Raw genomic sequence first — 7,819 nt, 5'->3', positions numbered from 1 at the left:
CCTGGGGGAGGAGTGTCTCAAACAACTTTGAGCATTGTTAAAGCTCAGTGAGGACTCAACTGAGGAAGATGGAGACATTGTGGAGGTTTACCTTCTTTTCTGCAATAATATCCTCTCTCTCTTTGAGGAAGTTGTAAAGAAGCTGGAGAGTGATGAAACCACCTGTGTTGAGTTATATTCCATCATGGATAACTTCAAGCAAAAGCTCACAAAGAGACGAAATGACCAATTCTATGGCTACACAGTAAAAAACATAGTGTCAATTTTACTCTTTAAGAGTTGAATTTAACTCTGTGTCAGATAACATTTGGTCCCACCCTAAATTAGTGTAAAATTTACTCTGTAGCCAGTGTAAGATTTTCAGAGTTAATTTTACTCTATTTTGTGTCACAATTTACAATGAAATGTGTAAAAACATTTAACACTGTGATCTGTTTACACTGTTAGAGTAAAATGATTTCACTACATAGAGTAGTTTCCACTCTAAATAGGCTATTCTTAAAATACACTATATAGTGTATATTTATTTTATTTTATTTTAATGAAATAGTAATGTTTTTAACTGCTATAATATAAGACAATACACACCATCAGGTACTGTAGCACCATTTATTTCCTGATAACTCCTCAGAGATAACAATATGGGACAACATACATAGTGGTGTCATTCTTTCCACATGACATTTGTATGTCAAAAGGCCTTGGATAAGGCAGATCATCAACTTGAAAAGCAACAAAATCTTTCTTAGTCCTAGTCACTTCATAAGCAAAGAAATGTTCTTGGAAAGCTACTGTAAATAAAGGTATGGTGAGCAGCACTGGTTTGTTCTGTATGATGACAACTGATTCAATCTGGTAAAACAGGCATTTCACATAGAACTTCACCACAAACGACCAGGTGTCGGCGGTATACATACCCATTGTGCTTAGCCCACGTCACTTTAATAACCTTATCAAAATTGGACATTTTCATTTGCATAGCAATCACTGAACCACCATTAATCATATTTAAAGACACACTTTTTCCTGGACCAATGTCCAAGCGAATAAAGGTTGTTGAGGATCGCCACTTGTGTGCCATATAATATTGGTGCTTTTTGGCCAATGTTTTTGTGACATTTTTAAAGGACTTCAGTTGTTTCTTGAAAAAAATATGTTTGCCTTCGTATCTCATGCACCAGCTATGGAGTACAGGTCCTATTTTCTGAATGCAGCGAGGATAGTGAATTAGGAAATGGTGTTTTGGTAAAAGTCTTTTCTGAGGATATACCTCCTTAAACAGTTTATGATGTTCAACAATCAAATGTTTCAAATACACACACAGGCCTTGAGATAACGTGGGAGAGAATACAAGGTTTACTATCTGTAATAACAAAATAAGCAGGGCCCAGTGTTGGTTTGTAGAGGCTACCAAATCTCCAAATATAAGGGGAACATTCCTCAGTAAGCACCATGACTGAATTGCGTTTAGTCCCAAATCATTAGACTCTGCACTTAAATTCACAGCCACTGGCCTATTACATCTCTCTGTGAATCCATAATCAAAACTTAATATTCTTGAATTCAGTTCTGCCAGTGTAATGTGTTCTTTCAAATAGAAAAACAGCTGCTTTAATTCAAATTGTGCGACGCCTTCTAAAAGATCATGCATTACATCAACTGAGTAGTTCTCAGTTGTATGAAAATATGTAAGTGAATTTAGCAAGCATGATCTCTTCACGCCAAATACATAAGGAAGAGAAGGCTTATTTGCCATTTCTTGACAGTGAGCACTGTGGGCCTCTTTGGTACGCAACACTATTTTGGGAGCCTCTTCGGAGAATTCAGTTTGAAAGTCCTTTTTTTCGGCTAAACAAAACCTACAGCAATACCTTGCATTGAAACTCTCAACCAGACCCAACAAACTATGTAGGCCTAAATTATCTCCAGTGACCTGTATAACACTGCCACGAACACAACCACCATAAAATGGTATATCAATGCCATTACTCTCTAACTGTTTAAGATCACGAACAATAGGATCTAAAATTGCGCTAAAACCGTAACGTTTTATATCTTGAGCATGAAACAAGGCACAAAGATGAATATTGGCCAAAATAGAATTCCACTTTGGTGAGAAATTCCTTAAAGTAAAATAGATTCCACCCATTTTATGAACTCCCTTCTTGGACCCCAGGGGGTTGGCAACTTCAAAGTCGTCATAAAAAATTTGGATCTGTATAGTGTGTCTCTCTGATGAAAATAGAGGATGAGTGTTGAAGAAAGAGCCATCACAAATATCTCTGAGTTTTGAATCACTAATATTTGGGCTTTTGAGCATTTCTCTAGCATGTTCACTTTTAAATATTGATTTTAATGTCGATAAAATTGGTACATACATAAATTTGTCTCTAACAACTACTTGGTCATATTTTCCTGTGTTTTTGTTGAGCCTCGAGTCAAACCTTGAGCCAATTACAAGCTCCACTGGCTCCACAGTTTCCCACTTACTGGTAATAAATTTTGATTGTTTGTAATCTGAATTTAGAGCTGTGAATGGATTCTCTAATTGGTTAAAACATCCCTCCACATTCTTGCATGTTTCAGTGTCTCTTTGATCACGAAATACACCCTGGATGACTGACTCTTTTGCATGCTCATGAATTTCCTGCACAATATCCTCCATAGAGGTCACAAAAGAATTAACAACAGACTGGGCTACACCTGCTGCCTTTAGATCTGAAATGACAGAGGCACAACTATTTACAAGGTGTTCTGACGATAATGCTGGCTCTGACTCAACCTCAGCCTCATATGTCTCTTCTGCGGGATTTGCATTAGTACTATCAAGAACACTTTGGCAATGTGGTGGTTCAGTTTCAACAATAACATCACATGCACTATTCACATGACACTTATTCAGATGCTTCCTAAGACCAGAAAAACTATTGAAAAAACGTGAGCATCCCACTTGGCCACATTGAAGATAAAGAGTCCTTCCCGTACAGAGTCCATGTATTACTTTGAGGTGCTTTACTAGATTGTTTGCTTCACCAAAGACATTGCTGCAAAGAAAGCACCTCATTGTTTAATTTTAAGAGTGCCTAACGCACCATTCTCGCTCGCAACTCTGCAATTCTTGGCGTTTCCTTCGTTTTCCCCACGTCAATGTTGTAAATGGAAGTTTGCAGAAAAGTGAAAAAGTTGTTCAAGGCAGGACTGTAAGATGTACCAAACACATAGTGGGCCTTGAAGAGCTCATCCAGGGCTCCAACCGAGCCGGTGGCTTGGCATGGAAGTGCATGCTTGTCGATGGCAATGAGGAAAGAGTGAATGCTGCTTTTTGTGGGTCCGTGAGCAAGGAGGTAGGGCTGACTGCTTTGAGGGATGTTGTCAAGATGCTGCTGCACACTTGTTCCCGTCTATAACAAAACACATTCAACAACACTATTTATTAAAACAATAACATGATATCACTCCAATCTCTAAACAATTTAAGGATTGAAGAATTTTATGTCACATGCATAGAATTACTTGCGCAAAGCACATGCAGTGAAACTGTAAAGTTCTCCAGAAGAAAGAAAGGTTCAAAGGGAAGAGTGCTGTGTGTGGGATAGGTGCTCATAGTAGTATGTGGTGTATAACGTGTGTGTGTGTGTGTGTGTGTGTGTGTGTGTGTGTGTGTGTGTGTGTGTGTGTGTGTGTGTGTGTGTGTGTGTGTGTGTGTATTGTAGAACTTTGAGTGATGACAGAAATTAGATAGATAAAATCATACAATGATGTTTGAGGGGATGCACGGCTGCAATGTGTGTGTTTGGGGGTAAGTGATGTTTGAGTGTAGGGTGGCGTTGACAAAGGGGTAGTGAGTGTGGGTGGGGTGGAGTTGGGGTGTGTTGGTGGATGTTTGGAGTTTGAGGTGTTGTTGGCAGGGGGGTGGGTGGTGGTGGGAGGGATGAGGTTTGATTAATGTCTAGTGTACCTTTTGGAATTTGATGAGGTGATAAACTGCATTAGATGCAGATATCTTCCCTGGCCTCTTTCGTCCCTGTGCAGATGGTGGTAGCAGATGTAGCAGCAGTATGATGGCAGACATGTCACTGTCCCAGCCTAGAGGCCAACAAGTATCAGGTTAACATTATGCCATTATTTTCCACCATCCTCAATATATTTAGCAACATGCTTCTCCACATTCAAAGACTTACCTTTTTCAACTTCAGTAGATGTCTCAGCGTTGCGCATTAAATCAAGAAGGTCTGTGGAGGGGACCAGTCCATGGCTTTCCTTAATGACTCCTGCTTTGAAAGTGGTAGGCCACCTCTCCATGAACTTGTTGGCAGTCTGCTCACCAAACATCACTCTAAAATCTTGTTCTATCTGTAGTTTGAAAAAGAAAAAAAAGAAGAAAAGGAGGACAACCTGAGTTGGTACCTTGTGCTACATTTTACAATATGTCTCAGTATTCAATGAATGTAGATGCCATACCAGTCCTGGTGTGTCTAGGAACCGTGGAAATACTGAGAAGACCTCTGCTGATTTGTTCTCATCATTGACCATGGCGTGGCGGTATGCGAAAGTGACTTTCATCTTTTCACGGATGGTCTCCTCATCAGCAGTGTGTCTCAACAAAGCGATAGTGCATTCCACTTCCTCGTCAGTCAGGACTCTGTCGGCAGTAAAGGGTCTAGTACGCCCATGGCCTGGCCCACCAACTTTAGAACAAGACAATTTTGTTGTTGCTGTTAATAACTACACAGTTTCATATCCTCCTTTAAACACATTTCACAGGTTGATAATTCCACCTCATGATATATATTACCTTTAGGAGATGTACTAACTGCAGGACCTCTTTCCTCAGCAGCTTTTCGTTGAATTGTCTTCAACAACCATGCAATGTAGCCTGAACCACTTTCAGGATCGTAGTAATGTTCCTATGTATAATGTAGGCACAGTGTGATATATACATTCATATGATCTCTGAGCTCTGGATAAAAGCGTCTGCTAAATGCATAAATGTAAATGTAAATCTCAGTAGTTCGAAGGGCAAATATATTTTAAAACCTTTACTTACATAGCCATTCTGTGAATATGGGTCTTCAAGGTATGGAAACAGAGCGACAATCCCCTGTGCATACATCACTTTTACACTCCGGGGCGGCGATGTCCTGGTGTATTCAATAATCAACATTCATAGATAGCATTGAACAACATGATCTAAACAATAATTGCTATGTTTAAACAATGTCTCATGATAACATATTTGATCCATACTTACCCATGTGTTTCCGTCATCTCTGCAGTAAGTATGTTGATGAGCTGTCTTCTGGTTGAATCTGTAATTGATTTAGTTTTCGCATACTCCTCCATGACACGGTCACCTCCAGGCTTTGTCGTCAAGATTTTTTCAATCAGCTAAGAAATAAAATGTGCAGTATTGTATTTTGAAAAATACTTGGAAATTATGAAACAAATAAGATGCACCTCAAATTAAACATGTGAATCAAACTCCCCACACACACACAACTCACAGCTTTTGCTTCATAGTTAGTGCGGCAAGGCCTTTTAGGTTGACTTCCTTCGGCTGCAACTGGCTCCTCAGCTGGGTCACACAACGAGAAGTTTAGGATCACTGTGTCTTCAGATGCAATAGAGCATGGAGATGACGTGGACTGAGGGTAACCTGAGCATTGGGAAATAAGAACACAATTACATAGTTCAACACTTCAACTTCAACGATGTGTGTATAGTCTTATGCAGGTAGGCAGCAATTACCAGGTGCTTCATTGGCCAATGAAATTAGGAAAGGTCCATGGAACTCTTGTACGATCTCCTCAAAAACCTCAGAGTCGACCTCTGTGTTAGACTGGTCATAAACCTTGATGTCCAACCGTCTGTCTTCAGCAATGTTAAATTTTAGACTCACTAGAGTAAAAGAAATAAACAGTGCACAAAATGTTCTGATGAGAAACAATTGCAATATGCCACCACTTGATCAGGCTACTTTAAATCCAAATTTAGTGACTAACCTCTCAAGAAATCACCGAATGTTAGTTCAGGCAGCTTCATGTACTTCTGCACTCCGCCAAACGAGACACGCAGCAGCATTTTCTGTTAAATTTAAATTTAAGGAAGGTTGAATAACTGTTAATATCCATCAAAATATTCTCTGAAGAATCAGAGCAAAGTTATTAGAAAACGTAATGGTCTAATAAACACTCACGGACTTATGGTATTGTAACGCTGGGTGTAAGTTAGTGTCACCTTAATAAAGTCTATTTTTGGGGTCGTGGGTAAGAACAGCACGGGAAAGCTTCTTCAGAGCAACTTGTATATGTTTTATTCTCCGCTCAAGAAAACAGACAAGTGGCACCCTTGTCGCCGGTAACAAACTTGAAACTAGCCTTGTGTGCGGCGTATCACTCCGCCCAACCTAACTACGGTGAACCCTATGGATACAAACTACATAGGAAGAAGTAGTTCCCCAATCTAAATAATAATACAAAGAATATATTTATCAAATCATTAACCATCATAGAAATCATATTTTCTTTTACACAATTATTCACAAAAATAAATCTCCTCTTACAGTATCAATAGGTTGATATACGGGGTGCTAATAAACTTGTTAGCTGAGAGTATAACCTCGTGCCTTTCTAATGACTTTCTTGCCATTCAGCAATTGTTGAAATTACTCTCAATGTCTGGTTTCAGACAGGCACAAGTCAAGCACGACAACATAACATCTTGCAAATTATTTCAACTTGGGCAGAAACCACGTTGTCAAGCTAACTTGCTAACATTTTGGTACGTTAACCCAACGTCACCCACCCGGCCGAACAACTTCAATTATCACTAACCCATACATTGCACGGTGTTAACAAGTAAATCAAGTCTGAAATGTGTCATTTAAATGAATTTCGTTATCAACTGTATTACTTCTAAGTTCTTGACGTGGTATTGCAGTCGAATGCATCTGAACTTGAAGTCAGTGAGGCATATTGATTAGCTAACTACATCTATGCATGCCTAACTTAACTTAATACGCCTACCATCGTCTATCATCGTCAATGTATTGCAAAAAGTTGGTCGTTAGTGGAAAAATAATCAGCTAGATGGTGAAAACCTACAAATATTCATACAAACTTACCACGATAGGTCTGCTAGTGGGGAGAGAGACGATTTCCAACGTGCCACTGCCAGTTGGATCCAGTTCAGTTCTAGTACTTTCGCGGGGAATCATCACCATGTAGAGTAGATTTGGTCATTGTGTGCATGTTGGACTTAACTCTCACTTTTGACACTACTATTTAGACGATTTTACTCTGTACATTGTTATAACTACTCTATCCAGAGGAAAATAGGTTTACTCTGCAATAATGACACTCCATTTTTTACTGTGTACTTAACTAAATTGAAGCTGCAGCGTCTCCGTCCACATGATGCAGACATGGCAAGGGCAGATTTTACTGCATTCCTCAACACAGCACTCTCATATGTTGAGAAATGGTTCCACTTTTCCGAAGACAACTGGTTGTTCTCACTGCAACCTCTCTCTCTGCACCATGACCTTTAGTGACATTGAGAGGGTGACCACCAAGCTCAACCTCATCCATAAAGTCAACATGGATGAACTTTATGATGAATGCTCCACAGCAAAACCCATTCTGAAGAGGCTCAAAGAAGATGCTGAAGATGAATGGAAGTCCAAAGGTGTGGCTGCTAGGTGGGTGGCCCTCTTTCAAGTAGCTGACCTGCCTAACATGCTGTATCAACAGCCACATCCTGAGCATCCCAGCATCCACTGGATATGTAGAAAGGATCTTCTCCAGAATGGCCAACAAAT

At 39.7% G+C, this 7,819-nt stretch overlaps 2 long non-coding RNA genes across 2 annotated transcripts; both read right to left on the bottom strand.

The window, feature by feature from the left end:
- Nucleotides 1-3,325: 3,325 nt before the first annotated feature.
- Nucleotides 3,326-4,860, bottom strand: LOC115542153 (uncharacterized). Its single transcript, XR_003976475.1, has 5 exons — nt 4,796-4,860; nt 4,462-4,688; nt 4,182-4,353; nt 3,959-4,086; nt 3,326-3,401 (listed from the first exon to the last, which is right to left on the bottom strand). It is a non-coding gene; the product is annotated as an uncharacterized LOC115542153 (long non-coding RNA).
- A 2-nt stretch (nt 4,861-4,862) lies between these two features.
- Nucleotides 4,863-5,618, bottom strand: LOC115542152 (uncharacterized). The gene is made up of 4 exons (XR_003976474.1): nt 5,505-5,618; nt 5,252-5,388; nt 5,048-5,141; nt 4,863-4,907 (listed from the first exon to the last, which is right to left on the bottom strand). It is a non-coding gene; the product is annotated as an uncharacterized LOC115542152 (long non-coding RNA).
- Nucleotides 5,619-7,819: the final 2,201 nt, after the last annotated feature.

Source organism: Gadus morhua, chromosome 4 (genome assembly GCF_902167405.1).
Source record: "Gadus morhua chromosome 4, gadMor3.0, whole genome shotgun sequence".
NCBI lineage: Eukaryota > Metazoa > Chordata > Actinopteri > Gadiformes > Gadidae > Gadus > Gadus morhua.
Note: the sequence above shows the minus strand (reverse complement) of the source record. Positions and strands in the feature narration are given on the sequence as shown.